The sequence below is a fragment of the Podarcis muralis genome, chromosome 2 (assembly GCF_964188315.1).
Source record: "Podarcis muralis chromosome 2, rPodMur119.hap1.1, whole genome shotgun sequence".
Taxonomy (NCBI): Eukaryota; Metazoa; Chordata; class Lepidosauria; order Squamata; family Lacertidae; genus Podarcis; species Podarcis muralis.
The window spans coordinates 30164979-30191003 of NC_135656.1; the positions used below are offsets into that span (position 1 = coordinate 30164979).

The window sequence follows — 26025 nt, forward strand, 5'->3', positions numbered from 1 at the left end:
TCACACCCTACTCCCATCTTATAATTCTTTAAAATGTCACCACGATCTTTCCCATCGGGCAGTTGGTGGTAGAATGGCCCAGGTAGGGTAGTCCAGGTGCAACACGCTCTGGGGTCTTCCTTGCCTTCCTCCATCTCTCTACTGAGAACCTTCCCACAGAGGAGTTGATGTTAACCCCTGTTGGAGACTTGATGCTGGATTAAATGGACCTTGCCTGAACTTTCTCATCCTAGATGAACCTGGCCTAATTTTTTGCTCAGGGAAATATGAATAGTTCCATCTTTGAAAATTCTAAAGGAACAACTTTAAAGTATTTCCATTTCAGCCTGCTTTTAATTAATTATTTTTTTGCTTTCATTAAATTCTAAGAGGGGCGTAACATAGTTTTAGGTGGATGATTATTAGGTTGGCTCAATAATAATATTATAATAATTTATTATTTATACCCCGCCCATCTGGCTGTGTTTCCCCAGCTGCTCTAGCTAGCTCCCGACAGAACACTAAAAACACGATAAAAGATCAAACATTAAAAACTTCCCTAAACAGGGCTGCTTTCAGATGTCTTCTAAAAGTCAAATAGTTGTTTATTTCCTTGACATCTGATGGGAGGGTGTTCCACAGGGCTGGTGTCACTACCAAGAAGGCCCTCTGCCTGGTTCATTAGTATTTTACGAAATTTTGTCCACTTAAAGAGAGGATATGGTGCCCTAAAACCATGTATATAAAACCAGGCCAAATGAACAGACGCTTAAGGATGATGTAAATAAAGGATTGCAAAATAAAAGTTTGTGACTTGCAATTCAGATGAGTGGAAAAGAGGAAACTTTCAAACACATGAGCTAAGATACTTTTCTTCTTCTTCTTCTGCCAGTGCTGACTCTTAACAGGGCACATGCAAGAGAGGATGATCCAGTTCACTATCATCATTTGTGCCTCTGGATAGCAGATTTGTCAATGGTACCAGTGTTAGAACATAATAAGGCAAGTGTCATTGGGGATTCAGCATTCCATGCTGAACATTGGCACCAGCTGCTCATGAATGTGATCAAATCTACAGTCTATTCAAACATACATGGGCCCAATGTATAGGAGGCAGGCAGGGAGCAATTCAGCCCAATCCTATGCATGTTTACTCAGAGGTAAATTCAATAGAGCTAACCTCCAACTAAGTGCACATAGGGTTGCTGCCTTAATGATTGATGCCTTGAGCACTGCCTCTTGATTAGTTATGTAAAGGTTTATACTACACTTTGACTTTTCTGGAAAAAAGAAGATGTAAAAAATGTCAGCATCAGGACAGTCTTTAGCGATGGGGGAAGGACAGGTTGCTTTTGTCTGAGCTTACCGCTTGCAAAGTTCTTTTAAAAATTAGTCCATGAAAGCTTATAATAAATTTGTTAGTCTTTAAGAAGCCACCAAACACTATGTTGTTCAGTAATGCAAACAGTGTAGTTCTAAGTGACTTAAGGCTTATACAAACTTAAACCAGAGCTTTTGGATTCCTAAAGCCAAAACAAAACAAAAACTCCAGAATCCTGAAAATTAGTTCTGTTGTATTGTATGTGTTTTAAAACACAAATGGCAAACATCACACAGTGGTGAGGAGGGCATGGGGTTGTTTTTTTTGGCAGGAATTTGAAGAAGCGAAGACTTTGGGGTTAGGAGAGACTGTCTAAAGTTGGAGTATGTGAGAGCACATTCAGTGGATGAATGGGGGTTTCTTGTTAAGATTTAAAAATGGTGCTATCTTACTATGAATTAATTGTTATTAAACTTTTTTATGCTTCTGCTCACAACACTTTCTTTTTAGCTGTAGTTGGCAACGCTCTTTCTTTGAAACGTCTCTGGGTGTCTTCAGTTGAACATGTCAGTATAAACTGGTTTTATTTCCAAATAAGCACTGGTCTGTTCCTTCTTTTTTGTAAAGCATATTTGAATTGCCGAATTGATCAGTTTCTAATCGTATGCAGGGCCTTCAACGGTAACTCTTCCTTGTCCACTCCTTGTAATTAAAAACCCAAGCTGTGTCACTGGGTTATACATTATTGACACTCCTCCTTTCCACTCCCAGGAGTCTCTGGGAGAAAGTCACACGCTTCAGATGTATGGTGTGTATAGAACCCTAAATGCTACTACAGTCGTACCTCGGGTTAAGTACTTAATTCATTCCAGAGGTCCGTTCTTAACCTGAAACTGTTCTTAACCTGAAGCACCACTTTAGCTAATGGGGCCTCCTGCTGCCGCCGCGCTGCCGGAGCACGATTTCTGTTCTTATCCTGAAGCAAAGTTCTTAACCTGAAGCACTATTTCTGGGTTAGCGGAGTCTGTAACCTGAAGCGTATGTAACCTGAAGCGTATGTAACCCGAGGTACCACTGTAGTTACATGCACAATGGACTCTTTCAACATTTCTAGAAAACCTGTAAAAAGTTCAGATTAATTCCTACTTTTGGTAACGGAAGGTGAGAATTCAGATGGGTCAACAACACAGCAACAGCAAGTGGTCCCGATATATTAAAGGACAACATTCATCTCTCAGTCAGAAGGCAATACAGAGTAAAGTAAAGTCCTGAAAGACACCCAGATGTCAGCTGGACATTACAGCAAAGCTAATAAATCAGTATAATTGGGTGGCCAAGGACAAAGGCTATAGCAGACTTCAGTGTTAAACAAGTAGGCATCTAGGTTTCCCCATATTATGTTCACGGATGCCAGAGGTGTGTGTCCTTCCCAATCTACTCCTGGATCCAGCACAGATTCAATTCCTGGAATAGCTAAACTAACTTCCTAGTGAAATAATGACCCTTGTAAGTATGGGCCATTAAGGTAGCAAAGGAAGTGGCTCTGTGCCAGATGTCAATGGCTGGACCCCCCCCCCCCCTCAATTTGCTGGTAGTTTGAAAGACAAAAGGCCAACATTTAGAGTTGTTGCTATGGGAGAAGCAAGGCCTCCTTGAGGTGCTAATGCTGTGAGGCCCTCCGTCATAGGCTCAGATTGTATATACAGTATGTGTTAATAACCATATAAAGACACCACAGTCTCTGTTGTTCCTCATTTTGAGGAAACTGAACTCTGGGTAAGCACCTGGAATTCCTGGAATCTTGCACTGCTTGGAGATTGGGGTGGCATGCAACACTACTTTATATTTTGGGAAATGTTTTGTCCATTTGTTCTCAATAGGTTTGGCCGCCTCTCAATATATGGTTGCCAAACTCGGCACAAGGGTTCCTGAGGTGAGGGTGGCAGTTTTAATCAATGTTGGGACCTGGGGCGTAATTTAGACTCAAGAGCAGACCAAAATATCACTTTAAAGTGACTTTGCCTGGTTTTTGGCGTAGTTTCATCTCCCTCTTGAAACGACACCACCAAACAGCACAAGGGTTTCTGAGATGGGGGCAGTGGGCTTTGTCATCATTTGGACCACGAGGTGACATCTTGAATCAAAATGGCAGACTGAAATATCACTGTGGCATGACACTGTCAGTTTTTTGGTATAGGTCTGGCTGTCTCTCAAGGTATCATTGCAAAATTTGGCATGAGGATTCCCAAAGGAGGTGTGGTGGTTTTGATTCATTGCTGTTTTGATGCCAGATGCCATTTTGAATTGAGATGGTGGACCAAAATGTGATTTTGGCGGCTCCAACCTCACAAATTACACTATCCATTTAAAAATCACAATGTTTTTTGGTTTCCACAAATTCCTGGGCAAGTCTTTCCTCCCCCATGTTAACTGAAATAGGTCATTGGAGGTTGCAATTTCCATCCAAGACAACTAAAGAGTAATAGTTGGCATTGGTCCTAGAACAGATTTAAACATATTGCAAAATCCATAGTACGGCACCCAGAATGGCACAAACGAGTGAGCAAGCTTTTGAATTCTCCAGAACTCTTCTTGAGAAACGTGGGGCAGAAGAGACAAACTGGTTTGCTGTTAAAGCCATGAAGTCTGCAAGAGATAGCAGACTTGATTAGAGTTTTCTAGATACTATGCAGGTTTCAGGTAACACCTAGGGTAGGGATGAATGAGGAAACAACATGGGCAATTCACCATTTTTCAAAACATAAAATCCATCAGTTCTTTAGATCTATGTCCAGCCTTAAGAGAGAAACACAGGCTCCGCATGGAAGAGAACAGCAAGAAATAGATGCACAGCAATTTTAATGTTGGTGAAGCCACAGAGATGAATTTTTGGTGGGGTAGGACAAAGTCAACAGAAGCCAAATCAGGTAGTTTTATCTAGCTGTTGGAGGGGATGTATCCTCAGAATAAAGTCCCATAATTATTCTGATATGAAATGATTTCCCTCCAGTTTAGCGTTGCCCTCTTGAGCAGGTAAATTTAGCATTCTCCGAAGTCACAGAAAAAGCAAAGATAGCTTTTTTGACCCTTAAGGGGAAACCCCAAAATCCATTGTAGGGCAATAGCTTTATGCCACACAATATAGGGAGCAAGCATTTGAGTTCTTTTAGTCAGTTAGCCAAGACTTCTCTAATGCAGTGGGGGCAGGGGACTTTCCCAGTCAAGGACTGCATTCCCTGGAGGTGGCTGCACTGGTAATCGATCGGGGGTTGCATGCTATTGGCAAGCAGAGCCGCCCTTTTTCCCTCTTGCTTCCTGCCACTCCCTTGTCTCTCCTGCTCCAGAGGTCTGAGACGATTGCTTGCAGAGAGCTTTTGAAATCAGGCTGAGGGCCAAGGGTTGCCTACCACCTCCCTACCCTAAGGGAAAGTGAGAGAGCTTTGCAAGCCAATGTACATGATCACCCACTCATTCCCTTTCAGGTACCCTACTCTGGTGGTCTTACAGAAAACTGGAACCTTCTCCGTTTTCAATGGGGGAATTGACAAGCTGGCCTTGTGTTCACACACGGCTGAGTAAGCTAGAATGGTTCTCCTTGGGTCCCTGTTTTACCCTCTGACTACAGGGCCTCCAAGTCTAGGGAAGAATAAGAGGAGTCAGTCAGCTGAGCCTCCAGGCCTGGCAGGGGGAATTTCTGATTGTTTCCTTGCTCAGCAACCATGGAGCGCCTTGGGCATTTTCAAAATGAGATCCTGACTCATCTAGACAGGGCCTCCCCATTCCACTTCTTACCCAGGTATGCCAGAAATCCTTGGAATGTTTTATGCTGTATGTCGCAGAAGGCAAAACGATGTAAAATTTTCAAGTAGCTAGGCTTGGAGTATACTTTGCGGGGAAAGGAAAACATGACATTTGGACATGTGGTATGGAATTAATTATGCTCCTTAACTGCAGCACCAGTCTCTATGCCCCTTGGCTATCACAGCCATTAAGTGCTTTTCTCTGTCTACTCAATGGGGTCGCTGTCTTTCCCCCTCTCTGTGGGGCTCAGGGAATAGGGGGTGGGGCAGGTGCTACAGATTGGTTCCCCCACTCTTAGAGGTCAGGGGCATACATTTATGTATGGCCTCCTGTCATGTGAGAAGCTCATCTTAGGAGGCTGAAAGTCAGCTGCTTCACCAACCCTTTCCCATCTCGCTGCCAAGCTTCTGGCATCTCAGGATGTGTGGGAATGCTCCCCACAGCCCCAGCTTGGGGAAGTGGAGAACAGAAGAACTGTTTTCTTCCACATGCATTAAGGATTGCATCAGAGTTTCTTCTCCCAAGTTACCCCACTGCCAGACGTGAAGCAGGGGGTAACCAGAGAAAGGGCCTCTTTGGTGGTAGCACCTCTTGATGGAATTACCTCCCCAGGTACCCACAATTAGGCTTCAGGTACCAAGTTAAGATTTATTTACTTTTTAAGTAAATTGAATTCCAGGTAAGTGTGTATAGGGCTGCCGTCTTATTTTTGTTGCTTTTAAATGAATGCGTTTATTAAAAAGTATTTTGCTAGTTTTGTTATTGTTACTGCTTTGGAAATTTTATTTAGCTGACTATTTAGGCAATACAGTGGTACCTCGGGCTACAGACGCTTCAGGTTACAGACGCTTCAGGTTACAGACTCTGCTAACCTAGCATGCAGCCTTTCCGTTGCTCCCCGACCTGCTCTTTGGGTCGAGCAGCTCTGGGGTAGCCTGCGAAGCCTCCGCAGGGCAGCGGGGAGCCTTCATCCCACTGCCCTGGGGAGGCTTCGCGTGGCTATCCCTGGCTTTTGTGGGAGGTGGGGTAAGGGACAGAGCGAGGCTCTCTCATTTCCCCCACCTCCCGCAAAAGCCCCCCAAAGCTGCATATTTCCCCCCCTTGAATTCCCCCCCCCCCAAAAAAATGTAGGTGCGCCTTATGGTCAGGTGCGCCTTATGGAGTGAAAAACACGGTATGTCAGGCTTCCTCAAACTCGGCCCTCTGGATGTTTTTGGTCTATAACTCCCATGATTCCTAGCTAACAGGACCAGTGGTCAGGGATGATGGGAACTGTAGCTTCAAAACATCTGGAGGGCTGAGTTTGAGGAAACCTGATTTATGTGGTCATAGGGAAGGACTTTCTGCCATGGCCCTTCTAGGAACTGGAACCAATGTTTATCAGGAAGTAGCTCCACCCACATGGTTCCACCCACAAGGCTTTGGTCATCCAGTGTTATCAATCTCTGGGTCTTACTTCTTGGAGGTACTTGTTAAAATGGTCCTGGTTGGAGGGGTGTAAAAGCAATAGATGAATCAAAGAATTGTAGAGTTGGAAGGGACCCTGAGGACCATCTAGTCCAGAGGTAGTCAACCTTTTTATACCTACCGCCCACTAATGCATCTTTCTTGATGGTAAAATTTCCTTACAGCCCACCAGTGCTCGATGGAAGGAGGATTCAGCTTGTGCCATAGAACCTCCTACCGCCCACCTAGAATCCTGAAACGCCCACTAGTGGGTGGTAGGGACCAGGTTGACAACCTCTGATCTAGTGCAACCCCCTGCAATGCAGAAATATTTAGTTGTCCTATACTGTACAGGGATCAAACCTGCAACCTTGGTGTTATCAACACCACGTTCTAATCAAGTAGAGATTGTTTATAGAGAAAAGGCCAGATGATTTTGCTTCCTTTAGTATATTTTCACAGTGCAAGCATAACCTTGTTTACTCAGAAGTAAACCCTATTGAATTCAGTGGGGATTACTCCCAGGTAAGTAGGTTAAGGAGTTAAGCCTTAGTGTTTTTTCCTCTGTAATAAGGAATTACTGAGATTATCTTCTTTGATAGTCAAAATAATTTCTTCCATTTAATTCCAGCTTTAATTTTAAGCGCTGAAATTGGAGTGTTCCAGATTGCAGCTCATGAAAAATGTAGACCTGCTACATTCATGTCCTTCACCAGCCCAGCGCAATGAGTACATATTTTTAATTTATTACTTAGCTGTGTATTTATTCCCCACTCTCCCCTTCAGTCTGGAAGGTTTTTATAGCAGTATACAATGATGTTTAAAATCCATAATAACATCAATTTTGAAAGGGAAAAAATAAATAAAATACAGCAGACAAGATAACCAGGAAGAAGCAGAATTAAACAAATCTAATAGGCCTAGGCAAGGGCATTTCCAAAGCCCACGACACAAATATGAATAAAAATTGTATATGCTAACTTGTATGTTCAGTTGCAAACTTAGGCTTACTTTCAGAGGGGAACATATTTTAGCTCTTGCTGTCAGGGCTCACATGGTGAGTTATGGGCGCTGATGTAATATTCTGGCCCCAGTACACTGCATGTGGATTTTGCAATCTTTTGGCAAAATCTGCTGCTTACGTACATGGTAAAACTAAGTCAAGTCTTTTCTAAAATCTAGCAAGACTCTCCCTACACATTGCACTATCCCTACCCATGTCCAGCTATTGCACATGCCTTCGGGAAAATTAAAACAGTGGGTAGTTGGGTCTCACTGGCATTGTGCTTTGCAGGGTGACCAGGCACACTTACGTGTTACCCAGCATGACACACCCAGGACTTGGACCCCCTGGACCACCCTAACAGTAGCCCTATCCTTGGAAAATTTGGTGCTAGAAGTACATTAGTCTGTGCCAGGGACCTTTTCCAGACTACTGTATTTAAATAAATATTATAGCATGGTGAACTCGTGAGCAGGATTTGAACTATGAGCAACAGAAGTAACCAGATTATAATATTGTGGTTATTAATTTAATAGAAGATAGGTGCAGCGGGTGGCGCTGTGGTCTAAGCCACACAGCCTAGGACTTGCTGATCAGAAGGTTGGCAGTTCAAATCCCCGCAACGGGGTGAGCTCCCGCTGTTTGGTCCCAGCTCCTGCCCACCTAGCAGTTTGAAAGCACGTCAAAGTGCAAGTAGATAAATAGGTACCGCTCCGGCGGGAAGGTAAACGGCGTTTCCGTGCACTGCTCTGGTTCGCCAGAAGCGGCTTAGTCATGCTGGCCACATGACCTGGAAGCTGTACGCCGGCACCCTCGGCCAATAAAGTGAGATGAGCGCCGCAACCCCAGAGTCGGCCACGACTGGACCTAATGGTCAGGGGCCCCTTTACCTTTACTTTAGGTGCAGCAGAAGGGGAGAAACAACAACTCCATGGAAAACCTTGTGGGCAGTCCATAAAAATAGGAGAAAAGAAGAAATTGTATTTTGATCACACATGTTAAAAATGCTGAAACTTAATAGAACATAATTCACAACAAAAGTCTCTCCAGGGAGGAGATAATTCCAGCCCTGTGTTTCTACTGCTGCAAAGGACCGCTTTGCCCTCTCTACCTGTGTGGTGGTGATGGAAAATCTGGAGAAGTGCTTCTAAGTCAGATCTAGTGGCGTAGCGTGGGGGGTGCAGGGGGGGCCAGCCGCACTGGGCGCAACATCTGGGGGTTAGGGTTAGGGGGTGCAAATCCATGGGTTAGGGGGCACAAATCCACGAGTTAGGGGGCACAAATTACTTGCCTTGCCCCGGGTGCTGACAACCCACGCTACGCCACTGGTCAGATCTGAACGTGTTGGTGGGCTCATGTGGAAGAAGGTGTCCCTTAAGGTAGGTTGCTCCTAAGGGGCTTCCCAGCTTAAAACAGGTATTGAATGTAAAGTAGTATAAGTCCATGAATATGTTCCATAATGCCCAGTAATGTGGTAGGAAAATACGACTGCCATATATATACACACCTGTAAATGGCATGGAGTCATTTGCCAGCAGAATGTCAAAATCTGAATGTGCCTTAACATTTTTTTTAAACCCTGTGTGCACGTCTGGCTTTAGCATCTCCATCAGTCAGCTGTCCAGAGACCCTTCTTGTTCCCCAGAGGCTTTTGGGTTACCATAGGAACACCTGGAACAACCCCCAAGCTGGTCCCTTGACAGGCCGCTTTTCTGGACTTTGCAGTCCAGCTCCTTGGTCAGCGAAGACCCCCCGGGCAGCAAATGTCTTTCCAGCGCAGGAGAGAGAAAGGGAAGCAAATGGTGTGGAAATGCGTAGCAAATTGGGTTGCAATGTAACACAGGCCTCTCCCTGCTGTGCTGTGCGATTCCTCTTTGCCCTGGAGGCAGGGCAGGCAGATGGGGAACCAATCATTCTGGAAAGGAGAAAACAAGAATGGCCTTGCCAAACATTTCTAGGGGGGAAGAAACACCAGCTGAACCCAGAACTTTTTAAAATATATATTTTTTAACCCAGAACTCTTCTAGCATGTTCTGGTCTGTTTTGCTTGGGAAACGCTGCTTTAAAAATGGGTCGTTGCTGTGCTGGGAGTTCTCTGCAGTGTGTATCCTTCAGGGTTCTCTCAGGAACTTTGCATGTGATCCTTTTGGAGGAGGGAGGAAGCATGATTTTCCAGGGTGCTAATGCCTGGTGGGTTTTTGTGGTATACAACACCTTGAACAGTGAGGGAAGCGAGCTTCTTGGCTAGCTAGTGGCAAGTGAGCTACAAAGGCTGAATACCTAAAGAGCTACAGAAAAGAACCCCAAACATGATCAATGAGGAGGGAATTGTGGGAATGTTCAGGGATGCAGGAGAGGATATATTGTTTGATTATAGCCTTTCCAACTTGTGTAAACAAGTTCACAATTTAGCAGAGTAACATTTTCCTTTTTAAACTCACAGCGGATGCGTTTGCTCAGGCTCACTAAAGCCTCTATAATAACTGTCCTAGTATTTTCCCTTTTATTCCCTTATAAAAGATAAGACACGACACAGTCTTCTATAAAAGTATAAAAGAGTTTACTCACTCACATTCTGTTCACAATCGGATCCCAGAAGGCAGACTTATCTTAGAAAAGTAACATACACTTGAAAACTATCCCATAAAGAGACAGTCCTTTTGTTCTCTCTTGGCTGGAGGCAAAGAGAGCATCTTTGGCTAAGCAGATGTTGTTTCTTCGACGAAAGTAGTCAGAGAGAGAGATGGCTGCCCTGCCCTGTGCTTTTGTCATTACCTGCACAGGTGAGGCCACGTCCACCTCTGGTCACATGTAGATGAAGTCTGTCCCAGCCCAGAAGGAAACAGGAAGTTTACCTGCTGGTTGGACAAACATTCCTCCTCATGTGTAAACATGTTCACTCTAGGAATGTTGTACTTGACTGCTCTTGTGTTTCACACCCCACGGGAATGCCCCACCTGTTCTGTCCCCACACCTAAACAGAACCTGGGAAGGTTTTTATATGGTCCAGTGGTTGACTGGTACATGCCTATGCCAATAGAATCACAGAAATGTGTGGTTGGAATCGTTCTGATGTGTTGCATTACACAATTGTACTTTGAAACTTGTGCCGTTTTAGATTCCTGTCACCACATGCAATGAAGCTTGCATGACAGCCATTTGAGATTTGACAGTTCTCTTGTTGTAATTTAGCAATAGTCGTTACATTTTTGGTTGGGACAGGAGTAAGGAAGCCATGTGGTTCACAATACACATGTCTACAGCTTGCTCTTTTCCCCACCCAAGTCTTTTCTATCACCTTCCTCCTGCTTGGCCAAGACTGACTTGCAATACCTCCCCCCACCCCCACGATAAACTTTGGATTTCAAGGCACTTGTAACATAGACTTTTAGATGAATTTCTCAGGGAAGAGACTCTGTCTGGCAGGGTTGCGAACTCCTCACTCAGCCCGTTTATCAGCGGTTCGATCAGTGTTGGTTGCCAGGTAATCTCATATAACTCCCCAGCATGAAAAGCTTCTTGTATATCAAGCTGCTGTTAAAGGTAGGTCAAACTGTTTGGTTGGCTGCAGCTGTCCCCCCCCTGCCCCCCCGGTCAGTTAGCAACCCTCCAGGTAGGGTGGCCAGGTGGAAAAGAAGAGAGAGGTCTCCTGCACCTTTAATAGTTGCGTAGAAGGGGCATTTTCCAACAGGGCTTACTTAAACTCCCGTTTTCTACACAACTATAACACTGGGGAACAATATTTTTTTCCCCATTTTCTCTTGCATGAGATTTTTCAACTGTTCTTATATGTTCTTTCAATGCTGATTTCGTGTACATGGTATAGTTATCTTTCAATTTCCGACTTTTGCTGATATGTCATATTTACACTGGGGATAAGTGGACACTGACACGTTGATCTACCCTAACCACATGGTAATTATTGTTTTGCAAACTTGATTTTTCTTTATTTTTATAGTTTTGTAACCTAAATATTTGTATTTTTCAGATCGGACCATGGCTTCTTCTTCAATTACAAAAATGTGTAATTTAATTTAATTTTAATTAATGTGTAATTTAAGGTGCAGGAGTCCCCTCTCATCTTTAATTTAAGGTGTATGGGTCCTCTCTCATCTTTCACCTACAGGCCAGCTGAACAGACCCATTCCCCCTGTTTTCTTGAACTAATCCCAATTATGTTCTATTTGGGTTTCTCCTTTTTATTTTGTATGTGTAGAAAGTTTTATGAACCCCCTTCCACCTGGGACTGCAATCCAGTAAAGTCATTCCCACTGAGCTATATTTTGAGTAGATAGGTACAGGATTGTGCTGCTATTTCAATTATATATCCATTGTTTTGGTTGTATTCCTGTCTTTTGCTTCTTTATATTTTGTGAGACTAACTGGGTACTCTTGATCCAACAAAATTCTGTATACTTTTGTTCATACAAAATCTATTGTCATAATTATAGGCTTGGAATGTCCATTCTGAATTCGTCCCATTCCATTTCCCCCCAATTCAGTACATCTACAGTAAAACCTCTTTGTGGTACATATATAATACAGGCAAACGCTAATCTGAAATAAAAGGTCAAAACCAGGACCTCTGTTTCAGAACTGGCATTTCAATTAAATAACCACACCTTGAATACCATATGTCATTCTTGTTGTTTTTATGTTAAAGATGAAGGACTGCACAGGAAAGGGTGAAACCCTAGGAGGGAAAAGGGGTAAGGATCTTCCATCTTTATATGATCAGTGACTAAAGGGAAAATAACCCATTGGAAAATACGATATATGTGAGGCTGGCCATGAATTATGTGGAGAAAGGGGCCTATGTTATCCTTATTGTGGGAAGAAAAAGAGTGAACATCTCATATTTGGCATTTTTTAAAAATAAAAAAATGTTACATTCATGCCCTTTCTTCTATGGAAATCAATGAAACATACATAGAGTTCCCAGATAGTATATACTATCAGGAAGTGACCAGTCTCAGCCTTGCTTAGCTTCAGAACGATATGAAAATTCAGCATGTAATGTTAGATCTTGGCTAACATTAAGACTCATTTCACATACGCAGGTCACTGTTCCTGATGCTGTGGTCAGCAAGTGAACAGTGTTTGTCTTTGAGACAGCCCATAGCTGGTCTGGTAGGGTGATCTTAGATGGCTGACTGCTGGTCGTGACTTGGGTGTGACAGAGTAAGCAGATGGTGGCATCCTTTGTAGGGGACATTGTCAAAGACTAGTCACTGGGCTGACTGGCTGCCAGTTTGACCTTACCTAGCAATGGGCGTACAAGTTAGCCTGGGATCCGCATCTGAAGGACCAGCTGCTTTATAATGATGAAGCATGTCATTTAGTTACAGCTGAGCCAAAATTCCTCAGAAGGTGTTTTTCGTGAGAAAAGTTGATGTGTTTTTTTTCTTTTGCTCACCCTGCTTTGAAACCACTTTGTAGAATATCCTCCGAGTATTTTTTCCACTTTGGGCTGGCCTCAGTTCCCTTGCCCCCTGGCAAACAACATGAAATGACAGTAGACCCAGGGCATTGTGGAAGCTGCAAAATGGTAGCCAGGCAGCTGACGCAATTTCTGCTGCCACTTTCAAAGCTAGCAAAAAACAAATCTTTTGGCAGGAATAATAATAAAAATAATGAAGCTGTGGTAGTGCTTTGCTAATGGTGAGCCCTCCCCCTTGAGAAACTTTTGGATCATTTTTCCTTCCCCTGGTTGGTGAAATGTCCCCCCCCCAAAAAAAAAAAATTTCTCTGCGCACAATTAAGGAGAAGCTTTTCGAGAGTTTACATTTAGCTGCCTCCCTCTAGTTTGGTAGGTGGCTTCGTGCATATGGGTGACGATGACTTACCTAAGATGTAGGCACAGCTGAGAAACTTATTGAAGCCGTTTCAGTTTCAACGGCCAGTCAGATTGTCTGTTAACAATTAACATTATTCTGCAACAAGTGATAGTAACTGGCTCTGTGTGTGCACAGCTACCACAGTCCCTTTGGAAGGAGGCCAAGAGACTGTGGGAGGCATGCAGATGTGCAGTTCTTTTTGCTCTGGACAATCTTCGGTTTTCAGTGCGGGGGGTGGCAGCTGGGAATGTTTTAACCCTTCTAGGTTTGCAGCAGCTTCATAGCACAGCAAACACAGGGACTTCTCTTAAATCATATCAATGGGTCCCGGTGTTCGATCTGAGTTGCATTTCTGACTTATCTTTAGGGAGAGACATTCCAGTGTATTAACCAGATGGATTGCACCAATGTTCCCTCTGTGCTAAGAGTGTAAATAGCAGCGCTGGACTCCCAGGGCTACAGTGCCAACTGGAGACAGTTGGACGTTTCAGCAATATGCCGTTTGACTCTAACCCTTTCCCCAGCCTGTTCTGACCCCACAGCTGCAAAAGCCTTACCCAAGGGGTTTGAAATGCAGTTGCGGCCAAGTTAATAGCAACACAGCTTGGGAGACACCACCTGCCTGTGAATGGTATTGCAGAATATGGTTGTGTTGCAATGTAGGAGTGAGGGAGAGCGCCACAGTCCAAAGACGATCAAGAGGTCACACTTCATCCCAGGAAACATTGCACAACACGGCATGTAGGAAATTGTGAAACTGTTAAAAATAGCTCAGTGTTTTCCTCTGTACTAAGAATACAATTAGCTATGCTCCACCCCTGGATTTTTCTATTTCTAGTTCCTAACACCTTTAAAAAGTTGTTCTTACTGCCAGGAGTTGCTGGCACAAGCTCCTTTGATATTGGTGCAAGAGCATAGCTTGTGTTTTCTGGAAGGAATATATAGCTCTAATCAAGGGATGTGCTTGCATTCATGCCATCAGCACTGAAAGCCTTCCATAGGGAATGGGCCTGATTAAAATCCATCTACAAAGCAGCACCTCTGAGCTGTGATAAACCAATTAATTAATTGCATTGATCAATGCTTTCAGTCATATGGTCAAGCGATCCATTCCCCTGGGGTTTGCTTCTAGCTTTTGGCAGTTGCTGTTATAGGATGCGATTGCATTTAAAATGACATCTGCACTTATAAATTGCAAATTCAGATCCATATTTTTGATTCTGTTCTGAATTTTCATACGCGAATGCATTGGTTTTTGTTTGTTTCTTTTTACCTGTATCCCATCCAAAGTTTCGTGATGATGTTATTCATTACATGATTATATGAGATCCTAGATTATTTTAATACATGGTGACCTAATGTTTCCTTTATTGTATCAAAAGCTGCACAAGTATTGAAGTACAACAAAGGAAGGATAATTTAAAATTACAAAGTAACACATGACAAGGGAATTAATAACCAAGTGTGAATGAGGCGCTTAGGCACCCTAAGACTGCTGCAGTTTGCAATGGGTATAGATTCACACTGGAATAGATTCACTAAGGCCGATGCGCTACTCAAATACTGTTCCTGCATTTGAACATTCTTGAAATGTCAACTATTGTTAGGTTGCCTACCTTGGCATTTTTTGCATGGTGGTTATATTGTTTGGATTTAAGCATGTCCCTTCCAAAGCCAAATGTCTCAGAAAAAAAGCTTGTAATCCTAAACACACTTAGGAAGTTACAGTGCAATCCTAGCCATGTCTACTCAGAAGTCGGTCCTATTGAATAGTGTTTACACCCTGGCCATTGAGATTAGGATTGAGCTCAGGCTTCTAAACCTGTTTAGAGTTGTACACTGTCAGAGACTGACAACCAGGAATCAGGCATTGGGATTGAGGGCGAACAGGATTTAGTGGCTACTAAATCCAGAGGAGGAGAGCCTGGCTGTTCTCTCCTTTGCCTATTTTTTACTGTACCCATTTTACCACATGAAAGTAGGATAGATTACAACCTGTTTTTACAGAGAACCTCAGCAGCAGCAAGGAATTGCCAAGGTGGCAAAGATTTGCTAATGTGTTTATATTACAATTATAGTTCAGTCTCAGTGGGCAAAGTCTACATTCTTATTTTGTCTGCAAGAGCATGTTGGTGATAGAAACTGAACTCTACTGGGCTGGCAGATACCTACTCATAGGTTTTAATTTAAACAGTTTCTCCTTACATCTTACACCAAACCATGCATTCCAGCTTGATTATATGTGCATTTTTTGTCATGGTGTTAGGAAACACTCCATTTGCAGCTATGGAAAGCTTTTTTTTTCCCCTTTCACAAAATAAAATAAAAAGTATAGCCTTGAATATTATTCCCAGGCCTGGCTTCAGGAGCTGGCAGGACTTCCAAGACCTGCACAGATAGCCACTGCCAATCCCAGGAACTTCCTGGCTCTTTTGCTCCTTCTCATTGCTGCCTTGTTCACCTATCCTCTTTTGGTGAGAGGCAGAGGAGCAAGAAGGGGAGTAACTTGCACACTCCATGTTCTCTGTCTTTCTGTCTGGAAGGTGGTGCTGACTGAGACAACCACATGGGGATAGCAATGGCCATGAAGAAGATGTGATCCCACTCAGGGAGTGGGGCCCACTGAGAGGATCTTAACCAAGGTCTGCCTAAGGTCCACCCAAAACCAGAAACTACCACTGATATGTGTGTGTCTGTCTGTCTGTCTGTCTGTCTGTCTGTCTGTCTCTCTCTCTCTCTCTCTCTCTCTCTCTCTCTCTCTGTGTGTGTGTGTGTGTGTGTGAGAGAGAGAGAGAGAGAGAGAAACCAGTCAGATGCATGCCTGCCTTGCTGTCCAATAACAGGTTTCCGAGCATCTGCCCCAGAGGCAGTTTAATAATTTGTGTGGAGAGCCAGTGTGGTGCAGTGGTTAAGAGCGTTAGACTCGTAATCTGGGGAACCGGGTTCACTTCCCCGCTCCTCCACATGCAGCTGCTGGGTGACCTTGGGCCAGTCACACTTCCTTGAAGTCTCTCAGCCCCACTCACCTCACAGAGTGTTTGTTGTGGGGGAGGAAGGGAAAGGAGAATGTTAGCCACTTTGAGACTCCTTCAGGTAGTGATAAAGCGGGATATCAAATCCAAAAAACTCTTCTTCTCAAGGTGCTGCAAGGCATGTTGGGAACCCTACAGGGAACCAGGCAGAGGGCCTTCTCAGTAGTGGCGCCCGCCCTGTGGAACGCCCCCCCCATCAGATGTCAAAGAGATAAACTACTACCTGACATTTAGAAAACATCTGAAGGCAGCCCTGTTTAGGGAAGTTTTTAATGTGTGACATTTTAATGTATTTTTAATCTTTGTTGGAAGCAGCCCAGAGTGGCTGGGGAAACCCAGCCAGATGGGCGGGGGGGGGGGATAAATTATTATTATTATTATTATTATTATTAGGCCTAAAAAGGCTGCTTCTTGAGTGTTACATTAAACAGCCCAGCGACCAAGTCTGGTAAGTAGAGTGAGGTCGCAGCAGCTGATCTTGCGTGTCACCGAAAGGCAGCAGATTGGCATTTAATTTATTATGCTGAATTGTGTTTTTATTTTTTACTCCCAGGGAGAAGCATTTGCGAGATTTTCTCAGCTGCCAACATAACATGGCCTGCCTTGGCTATGGTGCACCTTCCCTTTGGGGAGGGGGCATCGATCGATGTTTTGCTTCACGCATGGTTTATGTTTAATATAGAGTAAGCTATTTGCTGTATTAGGCATGTAAAATGTGAGTATCCCCTCTTTCTTATCAACTGCGACAGATTATTAATGTTTGCCCTGACTTGTTGAAAATAGTGGGAGACACACACATATATCTGGCTTGGTTGTAGAACAGCCTCTCCCCCCCCCGCCCCCCACCCCTTGCAACAGGTTCCCAAGCCAAACATTTCCTTCCTGCTCTAGTGGAGAGCACGTCTCTTGTTTCATCTCATTAGTGGGAGAAGTCCACCACCGGTGAGCACAGCCGGAACTGGTTGCTATGGCAACACATGTTTATTGAGCTCCTGAGATATGAGGTACTAGGCTGGGGAGAGGCACTCTCAAACATTGGGGGGGGGGGTGATGGAGGGCTGCACTGCGTGGTCCGTGGAGCCAATGGTGTCACTGAAGGATGTATGAAGGGGCCGGAGCTGGCCCCGTACCTAGGGCCATTCGCTGAGGCTGAAAGGGCTGGGATTTGGTTTCTTCCTGTGCAGGCCCGACAGTGTTTGAAGCGGATGTGCATTGCCAGTTACAATGCATATGATGTTGTGGGGTGTGAGATGGAATGCAGGCTTCCCCAACCTGGTGCCCTCCCAAGTGTTTCGGGTGAAAATTCCCATCAGCCCTCACCAGCAAGATACTGCTGCCCGGGGTTGATATGAGGCTGTGGCTTCCTTTTTCACACTGTTGTTCCAGCTGCAGAGACAGGCTTGGAAGCTTGAAGGACTGAACAGGACAGGCCGTAGGGGTGGCAACTTGAATAATATATTGGGAGGGGGCAGGTAAGCTCCAGCCCACATAATTATCACATGATGTGGCGCACACATTTGAGTGGCAATGCCCATCAACTTTGGCAGGCAGCCCCCTCGAATATTTTATCGGGCTGGAGTTGGGGGGCTGAAGGGACCTTGGCCCCCAGGAATTGGCTCCAATGGGACAGGGAGAGCAATGTCTGGCAAAATCTTCAGAAGCAGGCTGTATGGGGACAGGGCTTCGGTGCCGTGTAGAACTCCTAGGGACAGCTTTTGCAACACTAGGCTCGTGCATGGGGCTTTCATATTAAAAGTTTAAATCAGCGGATACTTGACAGTATGATAATTAGTCAAAGATAAGCCTCTTTCATTTAAACAGAAGGCATGTGCCCTTAACAGCTGCATAACAGGCAGAAATACAACAGGTAAACCCCTCAACTGGAGATGCAGTGATGGGAAACCTGCGCAATGTTTTCTGCCTATTATACAGCTATTAATGACATAGGGTTTCTTGAAAAAGATGAAAAAGATACAGATCTTAAATATAAATTGCATGAAAGGTCCAAGAGTGGTTGTGGGCGAGTCAGAATCCTTGGTCATCCCCTTACATATGTTAATGCTCCCTTTTGATCTCTTCTCTACTTCTCAAAGTGGTCTGTAAGCCATCCCTTTGCCCTGCTGTTCAATATTCCTTGATCTTGCAGGGATCTGCCGCTTCCTGCAGACTGTTCATATCTGAAAATAATCTTTCTTTCTTCAGGTGACAAGAGAATCCCAAATTGCTCGAAAGGCTTTGCAATGCATATACGTTACCAGAATGTGTAGAACAGATGGAGCTGAAACATCAGCTCATGCGGCCAAGGGCAGGAATTAGGAATCAAAGCCCAACCAAGTATTGGCCGCTAACAATACAATCACAGTAGCAGAGTTGGACAATGCAGCAAGTGGGCTTTCCAAGGAGGTCTGGGATTGTTCCAGGACGGGAGAGAGGCTTTCAGATGGCTATTTTAAGATGAATGTAACTGGAGAACAAAGGCACTCTTGACGGTCCAGAACATAACAAAATTGTAGACTGCGAGCATCCAAGAGTGCAAGACCTTAAAAAAAGAAAAGAACACAATTCCACCAGAACCTTATGTTTGTTCTTAATGAGAGAAATGACAGGCAGTGTGACAGGTTATATTTACTCTCTCCCGCAGATGTCTGTGTAGGAAAGACAAAGTAAAGGGGGTGCATTCATTTAGTGTATAGTTAAAACGGGGTAAAAAGCTGCCCTCCCTGCAGTGGTTCTGGAGTTACAGCTATGTAAAATGAGGGAAAGGTCTTCCACTCACCTTAGTAATGTCCCAAATGACACCTTTTTCCTCCTCTCTCCTAAAGAAGTTGATGATAATGGTTTATTCTTTCTAATGTGGTCATTGAAAGGAATTGTAACTGGGCACACAGTTGAGGTGGCAGTAGAACTTGTCCCATCCCCTCCAACTGAGATTAACAGGTGCAAGTTTTGCCCAGACCTCAGTTATTTCCGCAGCTCCAGCCCTATAGGCATCTCCCATAGAAGTCCAGCAGTGCAGAACCAGTGAATTTGGACACTGGAGTGAGCGAGGAATAGAACAAAACTGTTCTTCCTTGTTCCTTATTCATTCTGGTTATCTCCTTCCTGGGCACCTTCACTGTGGCATATGCAAGCTGAAAGCAGTCCAGGTAGACAGCCAAATGTGCTCAGAGGCACAGAGGTCTGTTGGTCACAATGCATGTTTTTCAGAAGATGCCCTATCAGAATTCCAGTGTGACCAGCGGATAGAAGCTGCGAATGGGGATTTTTGAAATATGATTGGTCATACCTCCAAACTGTCAAAACTAAAAGACAAGCTCAGATTTTTGCATAAGCTAGAAAACCTCAAGAAAAGAAGGTAAATGAGCAGGTCCTCCTTTAACAATATAATTCCAGTAGAAATGATGACTGCAGTGCCTGGAAATAGACAATAAGGTTGTGTATCCACAGCAGTAACTGGAGGAGGAATGTCCAGTGGGAGGAGTGTAGAGAGAAGAAACGCCATGGTGCACCTCATCTGCCCACCTGCAATGACTTCATCTGCCCACCTGCAATAAAACATGTTTCTTCAGCCACAGAAGACACTGTAACTCTCCAACTTTGCACTTTTCATCGTCCCCTGAGACAGACGTTTGCCAATGATCTTCCAAGATTTGTTAGGCTACAGAAAAGCTACAGTAAACAGTTTTGCTATATCTGTACCAGGCTGGATTAGGAATTTGGGTTGAATGCCTCTTATGCCATTCTAGTGACAAAATGTAATAGGTTCATTCTCCCCCCCCCCTTCTCTTTTTGCTAGCATCTGACTGATATCAGAACCATGGGGAGACTATTTTGCGTACTCTGAATGCCTTCTACTGTGTATATATATATATATTTCAGAACACTCTTCATGAATGCTCCAGAAAGCATAAACCCTGTCAATCACACAAGTTAGTCAGGGATCACTATAGTGTGTGTGAGACAAGCTGAGGCAGGGAAAAGTTATTTATCTAGACAAATATGAAGGTGGGTAGAGGTATGCTTCTCAAGTCTTATCCCCTCCCCCCCACAAATAAAACACTCTAGCCAATAGAATGTATGTGTCTGGTGTGATTGAGGTCTGTTTCACATTCAGACAGACAACAACTCCAGAGAGTTGTTTCTATTCAAGCATGGAAGTACACCTCTCTTGTGTGAATAAGTAATGAATGCAAGAGACTTCTTGACAGATCCAGTAGAGAGCTTGATAGGTGCTTCTTGAAGTGTATGTTTGTTCACTGGGATTACTATCTTGTGCTGTCTAGGTGCTATAACACTCATTTCCACTGTGAAGACCTAAAAATGCAATTGTGAGACATTATTCTATTCTTCTGAATCATTTCACCTGGCGAGGCATATGTACCAATGTTCTTCTAGTGAATGTTGCCTTGCATTTGTATCAAATGTCATCTTCAAGCCAATAGCGGTTCTGTGCTTCTCATCAAAGTCTAAAACATATGGAAGAGAACTGCATTTATACCATTCACCACCTGGCTCCATCTTGAAAATGATTTAGCAGTGGTAGAAATCATGGAGTCCATCCCATGTAAACACAGATGACATGCCAATGAAGTTCTCCCCAATGTCTTGTTTGCATACTGCACCAGTGGTGGGGTTTTTGAGAAAATTCTGAACTAGGAGGAAAACTTCCAGGGGAAAATCTTATGGAAATTAAACTGACGTGGGATGATTTGCATCCGGAAATTTTCAGTTTGCATGTGAAATTTTTCTGATGCCTGAGAAGAGTGAGCTAATTGAAGCATGTTTGTTTTACTTGCATTTAATAAACAAACTTTGAAATTGCCAAGCTTGCCTAATATTGCAGTTGGCATCCATTTATTATTACTAATGCACTTATGAAACAGAAATATTTCCGGGGGGGTGGGGGTGGGAATAAGGTGCTCGAGATTTTTCTGCCTCACATCACAGCAGTTCTGAATGTATTTGACACACAGTTTGGTCATCTCGTGTTGTTATAAAGCAGCCAACAATCAAACTGAAAATTAAGAGTAAAAGGAGCTTTCATCTTCTTCAAAGCCTAGATGTGCCAAATGCCAAGCTTCTGGCATCACCTGTATTATTCAGCAGCACTGAAGAACACCACCACTCTCCCCCAGACAGGGAGATTAGTGTTTGTGCGGAAAGATGGTGTGGCTATTTACTGGAATCTTGGGCATCTTCTTAATCTTATTACAGTGGTACCTCGGGTTACAGGCACTTCAGGTTACATACGCTTCAGGTTACAGACTCCGCTAACCCGGAAGTAGTACCTCGGGTTAAGAACTTTACCTCAGGATGAGAACAGAAATAGAGCGGTGGCAGCGGGAGGCCCCATTAGCTAAAGTGGTACCTCAAGTTAAGAACAGTTTCAGGTTAAGAACGGACCTCCAGAACGAATTAAGTTCTTCAGTTAATCAGCTGAATGCCAGGTTGAAGAGAAACATTTCTGCTTGGTCTCTAAAGATATGTAATGAAGGAACCAGGCGAGCCAAACCAGCACTTTGAATTGGGGGGCCCAGAAGCTACTGGGTTTCCAGTGCAGTTGGGCCACTGTGGCGATCACACAGGGTCCCCGGATGTTTAACCGTCTATTGATCCCTGTGCCACCACTGTGTTCACTTCCCCGCTGCCACCAACCAGTTACTCTCTGCTAAAACACTGAGTCCAGTCAGTTGTTAAAAGTGAACCAACCCCCCCCCCCAAGTTTATTTTACAAACATTAACAAGTTTATGGTTTCCCAGATAATATTCCTGTCAGTATCTTAACTTTAGTTTCTTTACCGGCCTATACCTTCCTAATACCTTCTGACTGATTATCTCAACTGTTTGACTGACTCCTCTTAACAAATTCTCTCTCTTTCTCACACCAGACTAGCCCAACCCACAGACTTATCTTCTCTGTCTCTTTTAACTCCAGACTGTCTTCTCAACAACACTAACTCTAACTCACTAAAAAACCCCTGTGCTTTAACCTTATACACAGTTAACTCTGCCCCCTGGGTTCCCATTGGTTAGTCATTTTACAATTAGTTAACCCTTTCCCTATGAACCCAGTATGATGTCACACACTCAGGAGGGCAAACGCTACAGCCACGATCAGTGTAATAGGCTTAAGACATCTTGCCCCTGTGAGCAACCTGGCCGCTGAATTCTGAAGTTTCCAAACCGTCTTCAGAGACAGCCCCACGTATAACTCATTGCAGTAGTTTAACCTAGAGATCACTAGAGCATAGACAACAGAAGTTAGGCTAGATAGGAGCACAGCTGGTCCACCGACTACAACTGATGGAAGGCACTACCTCTGCCACCTGAGCCTCGAACGACAGCAGTGGTTCCAGAAGGATCCCCAAGCCACATACCCGCTCCTTCAGAGGGAGTGTAATCCCATCTAGAGCTGGCATCCTCGCATCCATCTGGTCTAGGGAACTGCCCACTAACAGGGCCTCTGTCTAATCTGGATTGTGCTACAGTTTGTTGGCTCTCATCCATTTCATTATCTCGGGCAAAAACGGGTTACTCTCAAAGTAGCTATGGCTGGGGCCCATTGGGACTGGTAGGGTGGAAAGCTGGAAGAGAAATGGTAGGCAGACCCAGAGTCCAATGATGGACAGGAGTAGTAGCTTGGTCCTCCTCTTCCCAGACTAAGGAGGAGAAAGCTGGCAGCCAGCAACCCCCCCCCCAAATTGGGTGTGATTAAGAAGGCAGGCAGATTGGGGTGCTGGCTGAGGTTGGTGAAGCAATGCCCCATTCACTCTAATGGACCAGCCTCCCTTGCCACTCAGTGCTTCCATCAGTGGCTACACCTCTACATCCTGACTTTACAATTCTTAAACATTTCACATATTGCAATCTTTCTGTGTGAAAGGAAGCAGAAACAGATGATGCGTGGTGATAATGTGTGTATGTTTTGGGTAGCTGCAATAAGCCACCCAGGTTTCCTTGTACACCTAAACACAGCAAGAAACCTGTATTTGCCACCACCTGCTCTGATCCACCTCATGAGAAGAGAAGACTCCCTGGAAAAGACCCTGATGTTGGGAAAGATGGAGGGCACAAGGAGAACGGGAGGACAGAGGATGAGATGGTTGGACAGTGTTCTCGAAGCTATGAACATGAGTTTGACCAAACTGCGGGAGGCAGTGGAAGTTAGGAGTGCTTGGCATGCTCTGGTCCACGGGGTCACGAAGAGTCGGACAGGACTAAACAACTAAACAGCAACAGCTCTGATCCAGGAAGGGGCTGCCTGTGCATGGAAGGCAGGCAGGCTCCCACATGTGCTCACAATGTTGGGCGAGCAGCTGTATGCATGGATGGGTGTGGCATGAGGGGGTTAAGCTTGCTGTGCCAAGAGCTGGAGCTGCATGCAAGCAGCACATTTTCAAAAGCTAGACACCTGCCAATTAGTGGTTTGGTAGGAGGAATGGAGGTTGGGGTGGGGGGTGGGGAGGCTGGAATCAATCCCAAAAAACACACGAGGGCAAGCCTCACAAAATGCTGAAGAAATAACACGGTTTATTTCTGAAAGCATTCTCGTTATGCCTAACACGTTTTGACTGTAATTCTTTGTCAGAGGAAGCTAAAAACCAAATGCAGAAAAGACAATTAGCCAGTATAACATGAAGGTTATATTCAGATCCTATTGTGCCATTGGAATACATCTGAATATATGCTTCGTTATATATGAAAACAACGCTCACAGGATCTCAGCACTGGATTCTGGTCCCCTCTTTCCCCCCCTCCCCAAACACCTGGTTGTGATTTTAGGCTGTGTACACACATAAAGATAAAGGTGAAGGGACCCCTGACCATTAGGTCCAGTCGTGACTGACTCTGGGGTTGCGGCACTCATCTCGCTTTATTGGCCGAGGGATCCAGCGTACAGCTTCTGGGTCAAGTTGCCCATCATGACTAAGCCGCTTCTGGCGAACCAGAGCAGCGCACAGAAATGCCGTTTACCTTCCCGCCGGAGCGGTACCTACTCATCTACTTGCACTTTGACATGCTTTCAAACTGCTAGGTTGGCAGGAGCAGGGACTGAGCAACGGGAGCTCACCCCATCACTGGGATTCGAACCGCCAACCTTCTGATCGGCAAGTCCTAGGCTCTGTGGTTTAAGCCACAGTGCCACTCGCGTCCCGTGTACACACATAGCTTTGTCCAAAGAATCCTATGAACAGTAGTTTACCTTCCACAGACCTATGATTCCCAGTACCCTGAACAAATGACAGTTCCCAGGATTCTTTTTGGGGGGAGGAGCGGATGTGCTTTAAAGGTATAGTGTGCATGCAGACATTTTGCAAGAAAGGGGGTGGGTCAGTGCATACTGCCCTGATTTCTCTGTCCACACTGTGCTGCATCTGAGTTATGATGCGATGCACATTGTCTCCACCCTGTCAGAATACAGGAAGAGCCCAGCTGTTGGATCAGATCAAGGGTCTGTCTTATTCAGCATCCTGCTTCCATCTGTGACTGGCTAGATTGGCCTCCAGGAAGCCCACAAGAAGGACAAAGCATGGAAGCCCTTTTGGGTCAGGCTCAGGCCATGGGCACCAGTCTGGAGCCAAGAACTGGGAGTCAAAAACAAAGAGCAGAACTCAAGAGCAAGGTTATAGATGTAGAAGACATACCAGAGCTAAATTAGGGCTTGTTGCTCAAGCAAATGTTAGTATTTGTACCTTATTTGTTAGAAAAGGTATTTTATAAAGAATAAATTGTATGGGGGAAAAGAAAACATATGTAATGTAATGTAATGTAATGTAATGTAATGTAATGTAATGTAATGTAATGTAATGTAATGTAATGTAGTAAACAGCTGCAAAATCTTGTGACTCCAATTAAGGTCACAGAAATGGTGAGCCATTGCCTTGTTAATTTGTTAACTCCCTTTAAAAGTGTGTGTGTGTGTGTGTGTGTGTGTGTGTGTGTGTGTGTGTGTGTGTGACTTAGATAGGAGTGGGAGTTGAAAGTTGGCTGGTTATCTTGCCAATATGGGAGTGTGGAAATGTCAAGCAGATGCTGTGTCTGGAGGAGTTTGAGAGGGCAGGCAAGCCATGGACTGATAACTTATGCAGTGCTGCGAAGGAGTTTTGGAAGCAAGAAGACCCTCTCTTGGGCTCAAGGGAGAGAAATGCATTGTATTGCATAAATAATACTTCTTGCTAAAATAGTTGCCATCCTGCAAGTAAAGAGTCATCGTCAAAGTCTTGTGTGTGGAGTCTACTTCATCACTAGGGCTTTGAGGGTGAAACCGCTGCGTCACTCTGCACGACTCAGAAAAATAGCTCACAGCAAAACTAGCCAATGAGCCAGGAGACCCTCCTATAACTCTTTCCTGCACTGGAGGAGTTAGTGAACAACCTGGGTGGTTAGAACCAGTCTAGTTCCGAGAGGCTTCAGCAATGTGGTTCACCACATGGGGCAGAGTGCAGCTGTTCCTGACACTTCAATGCAGGGATCTTGCAAAGCCCAAGTTAGCCACCATCCTTCAATCCAGAAATCCAACAACACTCTGGGCAGGTGAAAAACTTGCATATGTTTGATTATGAGCTATGAATGGGCAATGGGATGGATTTCAAGAAGTACTGCTAA

General features: G+C 44.4%; 1 long non-coding RNA gene across 1 annotated transcript in view; it reads left to right on the plus strand.

The window, feature by feature from the left end:
• LOC144326920 (uncharacterized) overlaps positions 1-26025 on the plus strand; it is a 61506-nt gene that overhangs the window by 5395 nt on the left and 30086 nt on the right. The gene's annotated exons all lie outside the window — the stretch shown is intronic.